The 21757-nt window shown below is 31.3% G+C and overlaps 1 protein-coding gene across 5 annotated transcripts in view; it reads right to left on the reverse strand.

Moving 5' to 3' along the window:
- The window catches only part of LOC129913863 (uncharacterized), a 420354-nt gene that overhangs the window by 330509 nt on the left and 68088 nt on the right, over positions 1-21757 (reverse strand). For all 5 annotated transcript variants that reach the window (XR_008772105.1, XM_055992811.1, XM_055992822.1 and 2 more), the window contains exon 2: positions 9744-9788. The gene's annotated coding sequence lies outside the window, so the exon portion shown is untranslated. The remainder of the gene's footprint in view (positions 1-9743; positions 9789-21757) is intronic.

The following is a 21757-nucleotide window of genomic DNA, read 5'->3' on the forward strand; positions in this document are numbered from 1 at the left end:
TCGGTATGGTATTTTAAGGATTCCTAGATCAAGTTAATGTGCTCTAGAGCAGTCAACGAGATGGTTTTTTTCCTATTTTTTTTTATTCCATTTAGTTATTTATGGTTTTTGTGTTTTGTTTGTTGGTCTTGGTTTTTGAAAGTAATGACTTGCTTTTAACTGTGGTTGGTTTAAGTGAATATGATGGTGTGGTGGGCGAGATATATTATAAGAGTGCGAGGGAGGTATTGAGTGATGTGTGTGGTGAGGTTTTTTTTGTTGTTGTTAGAAATTCCTTTTATTTAACTTTTTAAACGAATTAAAATGGTTTTTGTGGGAAATTAGGTTGAGCATACGAAGTTAAGGAAGAAAGAATAATTTATGTGTGATTTTTAGATGAGATTGTTGTTTTCTTGGTCAGAGAAAGAAAGAAAAATGAGAGAGTGTTTAATATGCAAATAACAAAAAAGAAGTCTTTCCTTCACGATTTTCGAGAAAACCATTTTAAAGGAATTAAAAATGCTGTTTTACATTATGAAAATTTGTGTTTAGTAACTAAATAGCCATTATGAAATCTTAGTATGTTTTTTTTTTTTTTTAAGAGCTAGGAATATTTTCTTTCATCATCAGTTTTTTATAGAACAAAATTAAAAAAGATTTTTAATAAATCTAAGAATAATTTTACAACAACTTACAATTTTGCTTAATTTTATTAAAAGGTAAATGAAAGTATGTAGAGTCAGTTGGGGTAAGTGCGCGCACTTTTCACTTTAAGGCGAAATTGTGAAGATTCTGTAAGAGACATCAGCATACCTAATGTTTTTTTAGATTTGATAAACCTATACTTTGGGAACAAGAAAACACAGAAAAAAAGTTTTTTAGTTTAAATATTTCATATGATTAAAAACAAAAACCAAATGAAGTCGAAGTGCGCACTCTTGCCCCAAAGTCAGGGTAAGATCGCGCAAAATCTTGGGTAAGAGCGCGCACATAATTTTAATAGGAATCTAGACAGTTTACGGCAACTAAATGTCTACAAACTTAATGTTATACTTAGTTAAATAAAACTTTTGAAAAAGTTTTGAAAACTTTCAAGTTTTCACTAAAATGAATGAAAATGTTAATGAAAAAACAAATTAAGTTCAAATACAAAAACTTAAACTCTATTTATAAAACAAAACAAAAAAAAAATATTTCGAATTAAATTAGAAGATTACGGCCTTTCTTTTTTGGAATTCATGAATAACAGCCTTCGTTTTTCAAAATTCAAATTTCAAATGTTTCTGTCAGGTTGAAAAAAGAAAAGTTTAATATGGGGAGAAGTGCGAGTTCTTACTCACAAATGGACTGCGCGATTTTACCCACAAAAGGTACTTTTTTTTTCTATTTACCAAATTTATAATAAAATACAACAAAATCTAACAAATTTTTGACTTTAATCAAATATAAATATGCACTATTCCAAAATATGTACTACTCTCGGTATATAATGCTCCCACTCCGACGCTACACACTTTTCCCGCACAACTTTTTTTGAAGTTATACTTCTTATGGGAGGGTGAGTATGAAAATTTACTTTTTGACAAGAATGTCAAAGGGATTATGACGCGATCACCCTGGGTAGCAGGGCTGTCGTTTCACCTTTAGAGTAGGCAGTACTTCAGTATTTAAAAATGCAGTTCGCCGCAGTACGGCAAACATAAAACACACAACACGTTGCAAGTTACATGTTTCATGTGGCAAGTTGCATGTGGCAAGTTGTATGTGGCAAGTTGCGTGTGGCAAGTTGCATGTGGCAAGCTGCATGTGGCAAGTTGCATGTGGCAAGTTGCATGTGGCAAGTTGCATGTGGCAAGCTGCATGTGGCAAGTTGCATGTGGCAAGTTGCATGTGATAATTTCCAACTTCCAACGCCTATATCTCGGAATTTTGAAGAAAATGAAAAAAAAAATTTTTAGATGCCAAAAGGTAGCGGGGACTCTAACATACATTTGGGTACAACTCCCATCCCTGTAGGTCCAGGCGTTCTCAAACCAGGAGAACTTAAAAGTAAAAAAAAAATAAGCACGATTCTGAAAAAATAGGCATGATGTGGCGGTTTAACATGGAAGGCGATTTTTTAAAAATCTGACAATGTGCAAAGCGTAGGCCCATGACACTAGCTATCATTTGGCATCACTCCCAAAAATTGCTCTCAAGCGGTTTAGCTTCCAGGAGCGTTCAAAGATTCGGGGATTTTTCGAAAAAAATTTTACCCCAACTTTCAAACGCGATTTTCTCGGAATTTTGAAAAAAGTCGAAAAACCGTATTGTACCGAAATTTTTTTTATGATAAAAAAAGAAATATTTTACTAAAAAAATAGAAATATATTTACTATTAAAAAATCCAAGAGAAAAGATCACGAAAAATTATCTGTTTTATTTATAAAAATATCCATGTGTTAAAATAATTCCATTAATAACTAGAACCAAACATCTTAAGCTATTGTGTTTTATAAAAGTTTAAAATATCTTCATATTTCATTATACTTTCCAAATAAAAATCAATGTATCCTCTCACCCATCACAGCTATAAGATCACTTTACCTTAGCTCACCCAACAGCTCAGCTCAGCTCAACCATCAGCTCAGCTCACTTTCAGCTCAAATGAGCTGAGCTATGGTACATGGTACTCAAAATTTAAGCTGAGCTGTGAGCTGAGCTCAGCTCACTTTTGAGCTTTGTAGCAACCCTGCAAGTTCCATATTACAACATAAGTACATTTCACAGAATAAATTGAAAACTACATGGACGCAAGGAGGATGAAAGAATTAATTTAAAAATGTAAAAAAACGAAGTGTGGATTAATTAATTTAATAATAGAAATTAAAAATATCAAATGAAATTCATTTACATACTGAATGAGAAGTATAACTTCAGTCGCGTGTACATGTGTAGTACACACACTCTTTTTTTTTGTTTTGAGCCGGGTTTTTTCAACACGGTTTTAAAACAAAATGGAGCTGAGCACACAATCGCGAAGGTCATCACTTATTGACGTCTTACTAAGCGCTGATTTCCTCATTTTTCTTTTATTTTTTTTTTTGACACAACTCGAGAAATATGCACTGCGCGCTCTTACCCACTGAGCGATCTTACCCCAAATGACTCTACCTACTTTTTTTTCAGCAAGGAGCAACAAATAACTTAAATTGCTAGAGGTAAACCATTATCTGGGATAGGCGATGTATGTTAGTACCTTCACTAATACTAGTTTTAAACCAGGCACTCCACTGTAATTCTTAGTTTATCAAAAAAGCTGAAAAAGGCGCTTTTTGAACTCTATGCATGTTAACTTTATCTAATATATAAAAATCTCGTGTCGCAGTGTTTATTATCAAACTCCTCCGAAACGGCTGGACCGATTTATATGAAATTTTGTACACATATCGGGTAGGTCTGAGAATCGGCCAACATCTATTTTTCATACACATAAATGGTAAGGTTGGTCCACCATTAACTTTTTTTTATTTCTGAGAAAACATTTTTTTTTATTTAATTTTTTTTATAGGTAATTCACTATTAAAAAATACATATAATTCTAAATTTTAAACATTTTAAGACCAAACAATTTTTTTAATCGCAATTTTTTGTTGAAAATCAAAGTGTTTTATTATTGTGAAACATTTTTTATATGTTTTTTTTTTTTTGTTTTTTCTGTCGAAAAATATGTATGAATGTTTGATCATTGTGATGTCAAATAAATCACATTTAGTGGAAAACGGGGAAGGGTATAGCCCGACTAAGGCAGACTCAATACTCAAGTAGCCGCGTATTTTTTCGGGTTTAATTTTTCATGAATTATGACAAATTTTGTTATTTGTTGGTGGTTGATTTGGTCAGTTTTGTTAATTGGAATTCTTTGGTGTCAACTGGGAAATCGAATGTGAAAGTGATCTTTGGCAAAAACAATATAGTCTAAGAGCCCAGAGCAAATTTTGGGCGTGGATGTATAATCGAAATGTGAGTACGCAGTTTTATAGCCTTATGGGCTTTATTAACGAATTTTAATAAGGCTAAATTAACACAAATTCACTTTCTGAATATAAGCACTTAGGCTCTGTCATTTATCCTCAGCTTAAAGATATCAATCTTAACGGTGCGATCGATAGAACTTAAGATATAAGCTGTTTAATAGCCTGTTTTCACTAGACCCCAAATGAGATAATTACGCAAATTATCTCATTTCGAATGTCGCATCGACAAGATTAAATTATAATTCAGGCTTTGGGGAGATAACAAAAATTTAAAATAAATTCAAGAAAAGGTGGAACGAAGTCCGCCGGGTCAGCTAGTTTGTATTATAATGACTAACGAGTTTTTACAGTACTCGAAAAGATAAAAGAAATAAGTCTAAATAGGTCATAGGAATCAGCCTTAAATGATATTTTTGAAGAGTCGTAAAGATTATTGCTAGTCATTTAAAATCAATCTAGTTTCAAGTAATAACACTTATAGAAAGATCATAGCGATTATTAGAAATATTGATAGTTTTAGCTCAATCTGATAATAAGGTTTAAGAGTATTTATGCTCACAAATTCAAAACAATTAAAAAAAAATTGCTTGAATGCTTGGAGTTTCTGCAACGAAAAAATCATTTCAAAAAAACCTCAAAAACGTAGGAGGGTAAAAGCTACAATTAATTTAATCCCCTATTTTTAGAAATGTGTTTTCCGGGATCGGGTCAAAATTCTGGCTTCAAAATTCTGCTTTTCAAAATTCTGCTTTTTCAGCGAAAATTCTGTTTTTCAAAATTCTGCTTTTTTTCTATTCTGTTTTCCAAATTCTACTTTTTAAAATTCAGCTTTTTTTGCAGAATTTTGTAAAGCAGAATTTTGAAAGCAGAATTTTGACAAACGAATTTTGACCGCGGCAGAATTTTGACCCCAACCCGTGTTTTCCATATGAAAAAGTGAGAAATTCAACTGCTTGAATTTTTGAAGTGAAAACTTCTTTAGTATCGTAGTGATTTGAAACAAGATGAAACGAAAAAGCAACAGGAAAAAACAATTGATTTGTTTTAACAGATAGATAAATGAAACTTATACTGTAGGTAGGTAATAAAATAAACTTTTATTGTACAAAATATCAATTAGTTTCATAGTCAAAATCCTGAGATAACGGTGATAAGATGTGCAATATATATTTTGATCTTATACAACTTTGATTTAACTTGAAAAATACCTCAAACAAACCTGTGGTGATCTGTTGACCAGCCACCAGTGAAGGCAGTATAGTAATCTCAATTTGAAATTTCGACATGGTTGGCGATAAAGAATTCTTACTGTTTTTGTAGGCATCATAGAAATATGATTGAAGTGTCATATAAAAGTTGAAATAATAAGCTTTCAGATGATATGAAATTTATTATAAGTTGTCATACAAAAATGGATTAATTGTGTTCGAAGAAAAAAGAATTTGTTTGAATAAATTATTTGTAAAAATTTAAGTTTGGCTTTATTCCTCAGGAAAATTTGTTTGCTTTTTAATGGTGTAATTTTTTTCAAAAAAAAAAAATATATTTTAAGGTTTCACTTCTACCACGTGTGAATTGCACAAATCATGTTTTTTTTTATTTTTCTTTTAAATTTATTTTTGTTACCTAACAATTTAAAATTAAATATTTTAACATTTACAGTGCCGATCCCACGAACATTCCCAAAAAAAAAAATAAATAGAGCTGCTCAAAGGCAAGAGTTAGAATTACCTAAATTATACACTTGAAATTTGGGGAGTATTATTGCTATTTTTTTATGAGCTTCTTAGAGTATACAAGTGCCAAATTTTTAAAAGTAAGAACTGCCTTAATATGTACATAATGTTCTGAATAGTTTAAAGTCTATACTTGACTTTTTCACAAAGACTATTTTCTCCTTTAGACCTATGGAGAATAAATTAATACATCTGGTACCTCTTAATTTAACTGGAATATCTTTATTTATCTTAAAGTTGGATTCATCCAAGTGCTTTTTAGAAGGATGCGCATTCTTTAAACCCTTGCCATAATTGAGTTCTAGGCAAGATCCAAGTAATCTTATGCCAACAGTTTCGGTTTCGCAAGTTTTTAAGGATTGATAAAATAATCATTTCAAAATCATGCGATAAAGGATGGTTAATTATCAAGTATGTCTTTGATTATTTTCGACATAAAGTTATTAAAACAAAACTCAGGTTACAATGTAAAATCTCTTTGCCTTATTTTCTTATAATGGTACTGAGGGAAAGCCATAGTGTATCAGCTTAGATTAAGGATTTTTATAAATTTTTTAGTTTTCCAATTACTGTGAGAAGACTTTTTCACTTTGATTCACTTGAAAATATAAGACCCTGAAAAAAAAATTACATTCCTGATAGTTTATTACTTGCTAATGAATATTATTTTAAGCTATTAAGATCTGAGTTCAAAATTTTAAATTTTTGTATTTCTTGTTGCATTTAAATAAAATATAATAGCCTTTTCTTTGATAATTCCCGAGAATTCAAATATTTTTTTTTAAATACTTCCCCCAAGAATTTCAAGAAACCCGATCTCTTAAAAAATTATAATACGTACACCTTGCATTTTTTAAAAACATTTTTCAATTCCTATTCATATTTCTTAAGTAGCATTCATGTTTCACACACATTTACAAACTTTTTCTAAACTTTATCCTCTCTAGAAACATATCTTTTTCTTCTACATATAACTCCTGTATAGTATAGATATTATGTACCTATTATGTGTGTCACATTTTTTTGCATTACATTAACCTCACTGAATGCATCCACTTATTGCAGAAAACCAACCTCGAAACGCAAAAAAAAAAAAAAAAAAGTTTGCAAAGAAGAGCTAAAGTTATTGCCGGTGGCACAATTAATTCTATAGATTCTTCCTGTTTATTCCACAACACCCTCTTTTAACTTTCTCTCTTTTTTTTTATTTCGATAGAGGACACACACGGGTGTGGCATAGAGTTGTTTTATATTTTATCTTAAATTATAAAAAAAAAAAAAATAAAAAAAAAAACTTAACGAAACTTCATCTTATACCAAAACCAAACCAACGAACGACACATAACACACAACATGTGGGACACATTAAAGTAAGAACAACTTGAGAGAGTGAAACAAATTTCCCGGGTAACGGATGCATGCGGGTACTAGTTGTTCGCAGCAGCAGCACCACTTGTTCGCCAAGCCATTATTATAACAAGAAATCCGTACTCTGAAAACGGGTTCACAACCATCCAGAGCCACAGAGACGCAGCAGGGAAAAGAACGGGAGTATACTTTGAAATATATATCCACTACATGGTCCCTGTTCCCCAGATGCATGCATTATATGCCATTTTAAATGCGAAACCCCATCACACACACACACACACACTCTCTCTCACACTCAAAAATAAACAATACAACTCTTTGGCTTTGCAAGAAAAAAAAAAATGGCAAAAATGCAGTATAGAATCCTGACCACCCCATAAAAATGCACCCCCTCCCTTGCTCAAGTACAGTTAAAGGGTATCCGGCGTAATAGTTCACTTATCCTAGATACGAAATAATAAGAATAATGCACTCTCTTCCTCTCTGGCTTCCTAATGGGAGGTTAAGGTCTAACCAAAGGCTGATGATACCCATCGTCCTGGATGTGGCACATATGCTAAATAGGATGAGTTTACTCTCTAGAGCTCTGATGGTGGGGATATGTACTTACTCCTATTAGCCCCCATATCTTCATACTCACTGTTGGTCGGTCATACAGTCATTCGGCTGTGATGCGTTCAGATTTAGAGCTAGCGAGAGAGAGGAAGGCAAAGACCCAGTTAAAAGGGAAAACTAAATTGGTAAAAAAAAGGACGACGATGAAGAAGAAAGTTGACTGCAAATTCTAACCTCATTTTGAATAGAAGCTCCAACCTGGCTATGGCAGTCAATATCGTATATACTCCAAAGTATAACGTCAAAGAATAGCGTATTGTCATCAAAATCCTCTATGCCATCTGGCTATGGAAGAATGAGGAATATATTATAAAGGATTCTAAAGGATTAAATTAAATTAAATTTAAATCAGCACAAAAAAAAAAAAAAAGAATATCAGTTCAAAGCATCAGCAGCAGCAACGTATATTTTCTCCCTTTTTCCATTCGGTCTTTTGATTTTTTTTTTTTTTCACTTACTCATACTCTTATTCACTCTCGGCTTTGTCGGTAAAGCTTGGGTAACTTGTGGTCTGTCGCACACTACTCCGACTGAAATGGAATTGTTTTGATTGTTAAAAGGACTTTCGGTTGTGTATATATGGACGACGACGACGTAGCGTTCAGTATACGGCTTCTTGCTTTTGACTCTTGAAAAACCAATTCAATTATACGCGCCCTATCACAATCAAAGCCCCAGCAAATGCAAATAAGTAAACACGAGCTTTTGTGTTATTGCACTTTGTTTATTTGAGAATTTCGCGGGGGGGAGCCAAAACAATCGGCTTTCTGGAATAATAAGGATAACAGAAAATTTGCCCTGCTATATTGTGAATTGCGAAATAATATTCCAAAATTTGTCCTGAAGCGAAATTTTCAAGCATTCAGTGGAGCATTGTTTTGTTCTTTTTGAAAGGAAAACATACAAACAAGTGAAAATATTTTTGGTTTTAGTGGTCTCTTTAAAAAAAGAAAACACATTCTTGGGTTTTTGAAATTGCAGAAAAAGCTAGTGCAAAAGTATAAGTTGAAAATAATAGTAATCAGACTAATCAGGAATTCTGAGAGAAACTTCTGCGGATTTGAGGACCTCTGTTCCGAGAAATTAAATTGGTACTTTTTAAAAAGGACAGTATTAAAGTCAAGGAATTTAAACCGAATGTAAGGAATAGAAAAAAAGGTGGTAAAAGGATTTTGAATTAACTCACATTTGATATATTTTATATAAGAATAATAAATATAAATAAGAAAATATAAGATACATTTCTTTTGAGTTGAAAGCTGATAAACGGGTAAGCATTTGAGAAAAATTTAAGCAAAATGTTTCAAACATTCAAATAACAGGTGTGTTGAGCAATCTCCCTAGAAATAAGTTCTTATTAAGGCTTATGTGCGATTATTACAAAAAAAATTACGTATACGCCACAGTGACCAGCGCCTTTTATTGATAGTATGTAGAGTCGTTGTAATCGTTTGTGAACAATTAAAACACCAGATTCTTACATTGGTTTGTATTATTAGCCCAGTCGGGATGTACCTACAAAAAATTAAGCTGAAAAGAAAAAATTAGATGGTGCAATTTTTTTTATAGGACGGTAGAGGGGATCACTGAGAGCTAAAATTAGTTTTTCGGGAATATCGAGTTTGAGCCAAAGCCGCCATCTTTGATTTGAGGAAAAAACAAGTTTTAGTGAATAACTCGGCCATTTTTGATTTTTGACAAAAATGATATCGGTTAAACTATTGTAGAAAATTTTATTTTCTATAACATTTATATTAATAAATTTTTCTATATGACCCATATTTTTCGAGTTAATTTGAAAAAAAAAAACTAATCCCTTACTCAGCTTAAACGTTATACCCACTTTGAGTATATAGATTTTAAGATCAACGCAATATGAGAATGTTTTTATATGGGAGTAATTTTATTTGTTCCTTTTTCATCTCTAGAAGATTTAGCTATGTCTACAAAAGTCATTTTTATCAAAAAGGAAATTTCGGAAAACAAAAATTAAATTATTGCATTCTTAAAATTGATGATTTCTCACCTTTTTATGTGAAACAAATTCTTTTTATGGCAGCAAATCGGTTTTCTGGAAAATAAGAATAAAAAAAAAGAATATTAGTATTAGTTGAATAAATTCATATAAAATAAAAAAAGTATACATCATAGACCAGTGCCGATAATTTTGGAAAATAAAAAAATTATTAGCAGCATATGGGTGGTTCAAAAATTTAGGATAAATGATATATGATATTAGAAAAATAAATTGCCCACAAACAAATTGGGGGAAAGGAGGTGGGTGCGCGAAAAAGTGGGGTGGGTGTCAAAAATCGTGTTTTTTTACGATTTCTGTCAAAAGTAGACCTCCTATCGAAAAACTTTTACTCAAACCATTTTTTTGTATAACCTCAAAAGTATTGAGAAAAATCCAAAAATACGATTTTTTTATTTTTGTCTTTTATAAAAATAGGTTGGATTTTAACAAAACTTGGTCAAAAATTACTTTGTTATATTTTCTATCTATTTTAAAGGTTTTTTGAGCAAAAAGTAAATTTTTGGATTTTTGACGAATCTAATTTGAAAAAATAGTCTATTTTTCAAACAAAAAAAGTTATCGAAAAAATTTTTGATTTTTGAAAAGTTTGGGAGGCAATTATTTAGATTAAAACCTATTATTTAAGATTGTGTGGAAAAACTATAGGTACTTTTGTTTTAGTAAATATTAAGAAAAATTGAAAAAAAAAACAAAAAAACGATTTTTAAGATCGATTTTTCGGTAAATGACAGTAATATTGGCGAAAAATAATTTTCCATAGAAACTAAATTATATACTTTTCTAATGGCCTTTGACCTTTTTAATTTGAATCTAGTATTAGAATAGCTCTTTCGTGAAAAGTTTTTAAGATATTGAATTTTGAACGTCCAAAACACTATTTTTGTGATGTTTTGCATGGTAATATCTCAAAAACGTGATGTGATAGAATTTTTCTGACTTTGGATTCGAGCTCAGCGCACAAAAAACCATTAGAAAAATATATTTTGATTTCTATAAAAAAACTTTTTGACTAGTGAAATTGAACAAGGCATTCGATGTTTTCTGCCCTGTTCGATTTCAAGTTTTGTAAAAATCCAACCATTTTTGTAAAAGATAAAAATCTTCTTCCTTTTTCTCGGCGCTGTTATGATCTCGATGTCGAGGGGATCATAACTATCCCACGTAACTGCTTCACACTAGTGATCCGCCTGTGGGGTTCGCCGGGTTGACCTCAGAAATCGGCGGCAAGCCTCCCGGTTTTGTATCGTTCCATTTCTAAGGCCAACTGAATGCTGGTGGTTTTGCATTTGCTTGTACCAGGAGTTTTTAGGCCTACCTTTCTTTCTATTTCGTGTTGGAACGTTGTATGATATTGCTTTTTTGACGGGGTTCTCAGGATCTCTCCTTTGAACATGGCAATACCAACTGAGTCGGTCGTGTTCAATTTTTTGGGAGATGGTGTTTTTAACATGAAGGCTTCCTCGGATCTTCGTACTTCTAATTCTATCAAGCTTTGTTACTCCTGCTGTCATACGAAGCATCTTCATCTCAGCTGCCGTTAACTTACTCTCATACTTTTTGTACATTGTCCAACATTGTGAACCGTATGTGAGTGCTGGACGCACAACTGCGGTGTAGAGTCTTCCTTTCAGCTTAGGGGGCATTTTTCGATCACAGAAGATGGCAGAATTTTCCCGCCACTTCATCCACCCTACGCTTACGCGATGATTGATATCGTCATCACAAGTACCTTCGTTATTTATCATAGACCCCAGATATTTAAACTTTTCACACTTGGGAAGCACTACACCATTCAAATAAATGTCAGGAATAGGCCTGTGTGGATCAGAAAATGGGCAGCATAGGTATTCTGTCTTTTTCGCGCTTATGCGGTACCCACTACCTTCTAGAACATCCACCCATACATCAAGTGCTCGTTGCAGGGATATCGGGTCTTCACTTATGATGGCTCCATCGTCAGCAAAGAATAACTGATGCACTTTTGGGTCCGTCACTTTGCCTTCAAGCAGGTAATCAAGAACGGTAATAAAGAGCAGAGGACTCAAGACGCTTCCCTGGTGTACACCTACTGTGATTTCGAATTCTTCGGTGACTCCAGCTGCACATCTTACTTTAGTTACTGCTCCATCATACATGTCCATAATTATCCGCACATAGGTTTCCGGAACTCCTCGTTGTCTGAGGGCCACCCATATCAGATCTCGTGGTTGTCGATCGAATGCTTTTTCAAAATCAACCAATACCACATGCAAATCCTCCAAGGAATCTCGATGTTTTTCCATAATGATTCTTATACTCTGGATTGCATCTGTGGTTGATTTACCCGCAACAAACCCGCACTGGTCATCAGATAGCCTTATTATTTTTCGCAGTCGGCTACCCAAGACTCGCTCAACGATCTTCATGGTGTGTGACATCAGCTTAATCGAACGGTAATTATCACAGCTTCGAGTATCACCCTTTCCTTTGTATATTGGAAGAAGGTAACTTTCCCTCCATTGATTAGGCATTCGATCACCTCGTATAAGCTTGGAAACAAGAACCATGAGCCATCTAGACCCGATGTCTCCCATCTTTTTCCAAAACTCTGAGGGTATTTCGTCTGGCCCAACAGCTTTTCCCTTTTTGGAGTATTTTACAGCCTCACTAACTTCTTCGACTGTGACATCGGATACTTCGCTTAAGTTAGGTGAAGCTATTGGAAAGTGTAGCCTTGGAAATTGTTCATTTAGAAGTTCGTCACAGTACTGTCGCCACCTGTGGAGGATTTCGTCGTTTTCCACAAGTAGTTGGCCTTGAGCATTGTTGTAAAAGATAAAAATAAAAAATAAAAAAATCGTATTTTTGTATTTTTCTCAATAATTTTGAGGTTATACAAAAAATGGTTTGAGTAAAAGTTGTAGGCATTTTTACTATATACAACTTTTGCTTTTAACTTTTTTCGATAGGTGGTCTACTTCTGACAGAAATCGTAAAAAAAAACGATTTTTGGCACCCACCCCCTTTCCCCCAATGTGTTTGTGGGCAATTTATTTTTCCCCTTTCAAACACCATTTATCCTAAATTTTTCCACCACCCTTATGCTGCTAATAATTTTTATCAACTTTTGTCCTCTGAAAACCGTATTGGCACTGGTCTATAATTTCGAAAGAGTATAATAACATTTTATTAGCAAATTCAACTTAAAACTGTTTTTTTTTTTTTTTTTTTCTTTAACTTTTCTCTGTCTTAGTATTTCTTCCCCACAACTAAATTATATAATACGTATTTTTTTTTCTAATATAATTTAAAGTATTTTATAAAAGTATATAAATCAACAAAAAAAAAAAAATAAAGGAAAACCGACCACAAATAAAATAAAACGAACAATAAACTCTTTATTTTCAAAAAGAAATTCCAACAAAATGAAAAAAAGTCCTTATGAAGATATTGATTTATAATATAATTAAGTCATCTTTCTTTCATTTATAATTTCCATTTAAAATAAAGGTAGGTATTATTAAAATGGTTCTTCTCTCTTACGAAAAATACCAAACAATTGAGAAGAAAAAAAACCCTTTCCTTTTGTATTCTGGAACACAATCAGTAAAAATACCTTAAAGTATAATTATTTTTTCCATCCTAACAATAATTTTCTGTACGAAATTCTGCAATGACTTGTCGTAGGAAGAATCTTAAAATTTTATTGTGAAGTAATTTTTTGAGAAACAAGGACAATATTAAAATGCAACAAAATTCAAAAAAGGAAGTTTTTTGCCTTTTTTCGGGACTGTTTTACATTTTTCTTAAAACTGGAGGGTGACCGGGCAAAACGGACTTGAAATTCGGTTTCAGCGTGCACAAAAACATATGAAAAGATAGGTCTGGTTCCTGGTACATGACACTTTTTTTTTGTGTGCCGGTGTAATTAGTCATTAGGGGGTCCCGATTTGTTAAATTGTGAAGTGATAAGTTTTATCACGTTTTCATAATAAATTCGATTCTGAATCTATGAAAAAATCAGAACAAACTTCAAGAATGCAATAGTAAAAAACAAAAAAATTAAAAAGAAACTTCAAAAATTGTTCATATGAATACCGAAATGATAAAATTTGTATCACTTCACAGTTTCACAGATCGGGAACTACCATAAATCAGAAATTTCATGATTTATTTCTGTAAATTTTATTTTGTTTGGTTTTTATTTTTATGGTGGTATTTTAAGTTAATTAAAAAACAAAATAAGTTATTTAAAAAATCACTAAAAATTCCTCTAGAATGTTGGAAATCAAAATTTAAAATTAGTGAAGTATTAAAAACTTAAAAATTTGCTTTTTGCCTTTGGCAGGAAAAAAATAACTCAACCTCTGATTGCAGGGAAAAAATATTTGATTTAAAAACGCAATTCCCGTTTTCTTATAAGATCTACATTTTCTTCCCCAAACTTTGATATCACTATCCTGAATGACAATCTTGGCAGAATACGTATTTATTTTAGACATTCTTTATGAAAAAAAAAATACGAAAAACAAACTAAAAAAAAAACTGAAAAATAAAAGATTACATCACTTATTATTTCTTATTGGTAACACACACGAGGAAAAAAAAGTAAAAAAAATCATGATAAGGTATTGTAGTGTCGCCTTAAAGCTTATAGGTTTCCGTCAACCATTGTATAGATTCCACATTATACCAACTCACTCCTACACATCCTTTAAGAACATTTATCAAAAAATTGTGACACTTTTTGCTGCAGCCTTATAAATATCCTTCCTCTTTTTTTTATACAGTAAAAATAGTATATATAATTTTTTTTATCCTTGTTGTTGTTGTTATTCATTTGATTGTTTTCAACGTGATTATCTTTTTCTTGTCCTTTAGGCATGATGTTATTTTTTTCTTTTTTTTTTTGTACCATGTCATGATAACCCGGTTGTTATGGTGCTGTGACTTTTATTCTCTCTTCTTGACGTGATTAATATTAATGCCTTTGAAGTTTACATTAACATTAACAATGACAATTTTATTGTTATAATTTATTATTATTAATACGTGTTTTTTTTTTTTTCGTTTAATTTCAAAAAGAATATGGTATGAGTTTATGAGATGACATGTGTACAGAGACAGATTAAGATTAAGAAAGATCTGATCTTGGAATCATGAATTTTTAAACAATAGGAATTTAATATTTTTATATTTCAGTGAGTTTGGCTACTTAAACTCTTCTGTTCAAAAATTTTATGGAATTTTTTCTAGTCGTTTAGAAGAAATAAAGAAACCACGAAAACGGTTCCATTACAGCGTTGGCTCAGAAAATTTGATTTTAAGCTTAAAATCCAAATCTATGGAGCCTTTTTTTTTAGAAAAGCACTAACTAGAAAAAGATCACATCAGAATAAACAATGTAGCTTTGCAGTCAGGCAAACAGAAATGCACCCTTAATGCAAATATCAACTATAATAGTTGATAGATACTGAAACCTAATTTATGGGGAAAGTGGTCAATTTTCAAATAAAAATTTTCAATTACATCTGAATTTTTAACGATTTTCATCATTATCTGTTTTCAAGACTTTTGTGAATTAAGTATTAAGATATCGAAATTGAAATTTTATCAATTGTTGATTTATAGTTGTAAATCACAATAAGGCTGATGTTAATTGGCAAACTCAAGGTCACTCTTATCTGATTTTTAAAGTAACAAAAAGAGGCATGAATTGACTAAGCCCTTCAAGATTCACTCTCGGATACAGCAAAAATTTATGTTCGAAGATATTAAAATTGTAAAAATTGTCATTTATCACAATAATTGTAATCACAGTCAGTCACAGAAGTATGTACACGTTATAACTTTTCTTCTAGACCACATACAAAATTGATTTAACTTTAATACGCATGCTGATAATATTAATTAATTTTATATACCTATCTTACATAACTAAACAATCTTATTTTGAATAACTTGAAATATACTTAAAACAACTGTGGAGATCTGTTGCCGATGACCAGCCACCAGTGTAGGTAGGAAGTACCGTAATCTCAGTTTGAAATTTCGACATGGTTGGCTTTAAAAAATGCTTACTTTTTTGTAGATTGCGTAGAAATATGATTGAAGCGTCATATAAAACACTAAGCTTTCAGATGGTGTACAATTAAATATAGGTTATCTTTTAAAAAAATGGATTTGATGGTGTTAGAAAAGAAAAAAGATTGATTTTTGTTTGCTTTTTTTTATTAAAACTGATTGGGTTCAAAACATTTGAGCTCTAGATGTGGGACAGACATGATTGAAAAATATTTAAAGCCGAAATAAATAACCATTCATTATGATATAAAATTTATTGTATAGGTTGTCATATAAAAAAAAAATGGATTTGAAGGTGATGGAAGAAAAAAGATATAGATTTTTTTCGATTTTGTCAAGAAAAATTTGTTTTTAAGGTTTCACTTCTACCACGTGCAAATTGCACGAGTGATTTTTTTTTTAATTAAGTGAGACATCAAAAGAGAAATCTCTTTAAGCTCTATTAATTAGGTACTAAACTGAAAGCTAAAAGTTTTTTTGGGTTTCGGGTTGCTGAGTGATTTGAATCTATAGGTGTTTTTATTTACATTTAGACGCAGATATCCTCATTAGGGCGTTCGTTATTTAGGTTTTTTTTTTTTTTCTAGAATCAATTTCCTAAGTGGAAAAACTAAATAATAAAAAAAAAATCCTCTATTTTTTTCAGATTTTTATTTTGACACTAGATGGTGCCCCAAGAGCGTTAAAGTTTTTTATCATTTGAAAAAGGTATGTGTTGTCTTATGAGGCCATTTTTTTTAGATATAGACTTCAATCAAATTTTTTTGATGAGGTTCCTGTCTACATTAAACAAAGTTTTTAAAAACGTATAAACCTTTTTTCTAGGACCAGGGGTTTAGTCAGGGCATGCATGGTTTCTTAGGTTTATTAAAGCAAGCATGTTTTATTAAAACAAGCATATGAAATAGCACGAAAATTAAAATACAACCCAAAAATGGTTTATACCTTTTTGAAAACTTTGTTTAATGTAGACAAGAACAGTCTTTCTACGTAGGAACTTGGTTCAAAAATAACGAACGCCCTAATCCTCATACCAAATTCTTGAAAAGGTTTTGGTTTTCCAGATATGAGTTCGCAGTGAGCAAGCCTATATGCATTTAAAGAAAAAAATAAATCCATTTTTTGTTTTTTTTTTTTTGCAAAAAAAAAAAATACATTTTCAAAAATCTCCTCCAAATGCATCGAGCGAAATATCATAGATCTGTAAGCCCTATCTATAACTGAAAGCTAAAATTTTCTTCGAGGTCTGGTTTCTGAGATATTTCCAACCACATATTTTTTTTTTCTTTCTTTTTCATAATATTCCGAAGCCGATATCTTTTGACGAAAGTCACGACCCTGGCATCATTTGGGAGCCCGAGGCCCTGCCTTGGTTGCCACAATGGTAAGCACGCCCCTGCTTTGATGTTACATTTGGGCCGAATCTAATATACTCATCTAAGACGTCTCCCTAAAATTACACCCCGAATAGACCCATAGATGTCCAATAGAATTCAAATAAGGCGACTAGGAGGTATTTTCTTTATTAAAATTTAAAAAAAATTGATTTATTACTTTCTTTATAATTTTTTGAATCTTTTCTCTCACGTCGTTTATTCGCATCACTAAATTATTTGTACTTGAACAAACCTGCCAAGATAAAAAAAATATTCGAACATACTGAAACTCAGTTTACTAACTATTTATTTGACAGCGAAATGCCAAACGGAGGGCTATATTGTTTTGATCGGTATTTATGCATGCGTAATGTATGTTATGTTCATCTGTTGCATCATTTCTTCCTAGCTAATTGTTGCAACTTGTCAAATGAGGTATTTTTGGAACCGTCATGCTCGCTTTCTGGTTATAAGCTATGTCAAGTTTATGAGGAAAGGTTAAGATGAGGATATTTTCTGCTTTCGTACTCTTTTTAGAGCGTGATTAAAAAAAGTGGACATTTACACTGATTAAAGTATCTTGTTAACGGTTTGGGAAAACACTTTGAAAATTGGTAGGTGAAGTTTTTATAAGACTAATATAGTTACAAAGTAAAAAAAACTATCCTATCGCACAGTTTCGGAGTTCCAAATACGCAAAACTTTAAATGTGTTTTTCTCGAAATGGCGTGTGGAACAAAACAATTCTGGGGAAACACAATGTTTAAATGTCTAGTAGGTACATTAGGGTGGGTCAAAAAAATCGAAATTCTTTTTTTTTTGATTTGGTACTCCGAAAAATCGATTTCTAGGCACCTCTAGAATATACACACCAAACATCAGCTCTTAATATTAATGAGAAGGTCCTCCGCATTCCAATTTTCCATTTTTAAATCAAGCTTCTACTAAAAAAAAATTATTTTTTTTAAAATCGACTTTTTAGCTAATTTTTTTTACATATTCTTGTAGAAAATTTAACGCTCTACAAAAAAGGTCTTGTATACTTTTTTCGTTTATCTAACCGTTTAATAGATATTTAAGGTCCAAAAATCGAGAAAATCTTTAAAAATTCGTTTTTTGTTCTTAATTTTGTAACAAATTGAAAAATTATAATAATCAAACGCGCAAGACATATGTATTCTTGTAGGAAATAGATTGTTCCACAAATAAGGTCTTATTAACTTTTTTCATTAATCTAACCATTCTAAAGATATTCGAGGTCAAATTTAAAAAAAAATTATAAAAACATTTTTTACTTTTCAAAATTTTCTAATTCACTGAAAATTCAATATTTTCAAATTAGCAAGATGTTTTCTTGTAGAAACTTAAACGTTCTATAAAAAGTTCCTTGGCAGCAAATTAATTGCTTTAACCGTTTAAAAGATAATCGTATCCAAATCGCAATGCATACGAGTCATAAGAAAACTACTGAAATCAGTGGCATTGGTTTGGATACGAATATCTTCTAAACGGTTAAAGCAATTAATTTGCTGCCAAGGAACTTTTTATAGAACGCTTAAGTCCCTACAAGAAAACATCTTGCTAATTTGAAAATAATAAGTTTTCAGTGAATTAGAAAATTTTGAAAAGTTAGAAATGTTTTTATAATTTTTTTAACTTTGACCTCGAATATATTTAGAATGGTTAGATTAATGAAAAAAGTTAATAAGACCTTATTTGTGGAACAATCTATTTCCTACACGAATACATATGTCTTGCGCGTTTGATTATTATAATTTTTCAATTTGTTACAAAATTAAGAATAAAAAAAGAATTTTTAAAGATTTTCTCGATTTTTGGACCTCAAATATCTATTAAACGGTTAGATAAACGAAAAAAGTATACAAGACCTTTTTTGTAGAGCGTTCAATTTTCTACAAGAATATGTAAAAAAATTAGCTAAAAAGTTGATTTTAAAAAAAAAGCGGAGGACCTTCTCATTAATATTAAGAGCTGATATTTGGTGTGTATATTCTAGAGGTGCTTAGAAATCGATTTTTCGGAGTACCAAATCAAAAAAAAAAAGAATTTTGATTTTTTTGACCCACCCTAAGGTACATACTATTTTAGAGGCAACTTTAATTTTTGTTATTATAAATTGAACTTAGGATATTTTGTAGGTATTTAAGTTCTGTGTACGAACTGAAGTTTTTTATTTTGCTGTATAAATTTAAATCAAAGGTTGGAGTTAGTCTTTATTTTGATTCAATTTTCCAAATTTAAGAATCATGTAATTCTTCAAGGAAAAACATAATTATCCATACATCTTCCCTTCTCAATCACTATCACTGGATTTTGTGATTTTGATTTACTTTATTTTGTTGAAGAAGATCATGAAATATCCATCTCGTCCTTTCACACACTTTTCCAAAAATGTTAAATGAGAAATCAGGTCATTCGTTTTTTTTAACCAAAAGTAAATCCATAATTTATATTCTTGTGGTAGTCCCATGGGCTATGATTTATTATTTGAAATAAATAACGAATAAAATTGTTAAGGTCCTTCATGTTATACAAACATACATATCTGCAGGACAAAGGACATCATCTCTCTCCTTCTCTCTTTCTGATGTCAAACATTCATTTCTAATGTTTAATATAAGATATATGAAAAGGTATAGGTATATCTTCTACACACACTTATTCAATACATCAACAAGAAATATTTTGGTGTTTCTTTTGGGGGTAAAAGCATGTGTTAATCTAAATAAAAAGGGTGTAAGACATTCATTAATCATGTTGGAAAGTTTCTTCAGAGATTCAATGACAGTATATATGGCAACAGCAATTCACAATATTGTTTAGTTCCAATGTCACAAGCATCCTATCAAGAAAAAAACACAATATCTATACATTTATAGCAGAGGGAAAGAGAGAGGGAGAGAGATAGGGTACCCCCCTAAGGACACAAGTGTTTGCTAAGGAAATATTGAAGTAGATTTATATAAAGCAACACTTTACTACAAATAACGGAAACCAGCGCCATTCGTGCGTATAAAATACACAACAACAAGTCTTCCATCATTCAACAGCTTGTTTAACGATATAATGTGTATCCCTCTCATTCCACCTCTCTCTCTCTTTCTCTCAAAATCTCAATGCCACAAATCTACACACACTTTTAGTGTGAAATATGAAACAAACTCAAACGTATATTGTATGTGTGAATCTGTGTACACAACAATATACCTACTCTTAGCCCTTAACTCAATAAACTCGGCGAATTTTAGGGCTTTGTTGTATAGGTTCTAGGAATAAAATATAGGTCTTCTTTCTGTCTCTTCTCTTGTAAGACAATATCCTTGGGTATATCTAATATAAAACATCCGGATTGTGATTCATCACGAAGAAGTTTTGTGAAAATGTTTTTCTTGTTTTTTTTTTTTCCATTTGATTAATTTCTGAATTATTTACATTCTCTTTTAATTTGTTTAGCCACAAACATGGTCAATAAATTGGCAGAAAAAATTATATTAATAAAATAAATTAAGGAAGCACCATCACTATCTATTTGGACAAGATAGTTCCATAAAACAAAAACAATCTGCATGAATTTATGTAAAGCTAAGTTGTGTGTTTATTGGGAGCAACATCAGAAAAATGTTGAATGAAAATTGTACCACATTTTTTTATCATTTTTTTTTCAAGCTTTAATGTTCAATTATATTAAATTAATACCACATTTCTATGTAATTTTTTTTTTTCCTCAAAGACATTAATTTCACCTTATACATAGAAATGTGGTACTAATTTAATACCATTGCACACTAAAGCTTGAAAATAATGCTAAAATTGTAACCAGATATTGAGTGAATACTGTCGGTGTCATCCAACAGAAACTCAAAAATATTTCTGGAGCATATCTTTTAAAGATAATTTCTCCTCAATTTGCAGTAAATTAGCCTGATCTTTTGCTTGTAGGCTAAATACCCATTTAAGGATTTTGGCGACTAGGTCGCACGAACTTGCTCTTAGTGCTGCTTAAAGTGTGAGACGAACCGAAATTTCAAAGATACTCAAAATTCACAAATTGAAATTTTTAATAAAATTCAAATTTGTGAATTTTGAGTTGCAAACATTTTTTTGACGTGATAACGTCTTATAAATAGGTGAACCATGGCAGCCACCACAAAAAAGTGACGCCATGTTCTAACGTTACACTCTCGCACTTTCGCAGTGCGGCAAAAAATTTCAATTAAAAATTAAAAATAAACCATTAGAGATACAAAAGATAATAACCTAAACCTTAATACAAATGAAGGATTTTTAAAAATTTAGTCATTTAATAGGGTAAACAGGGGTAAAACGGAAAGATGAAATTTGGTCTAAAATCTAAACGCGAAATCGTAGAGAATTGATTTTTTTTTGCTATAGATGGATAGAGATTAATTTAAGAATAACTGCAATTAAGAAAAAATTCTAAAAATTTTTGAAACTAAGCTATAACGTTTGGTTTGAACGTTGTACACGTGTTGGGGCTATGACAAAATGATGATTTTGGGTAAAGGAATTTTTTTTTTTGAT

The sequence above is a fragment of the Episyrphus balteatus genome, chromosome 1 (assembly GCF_945859705.1).
Source record: "Episyrphus balteatus chromosome 1, idEpiBalt1.1, whole genome shotgun sequence".
Classification (NCBI taxonomy): domain Eukaryota; kingdom Metazoa; phylum Arthropoda; class Insecta; order Diptera; family Syrphidae; genus Episyrphus; species Episyrphus balteatus.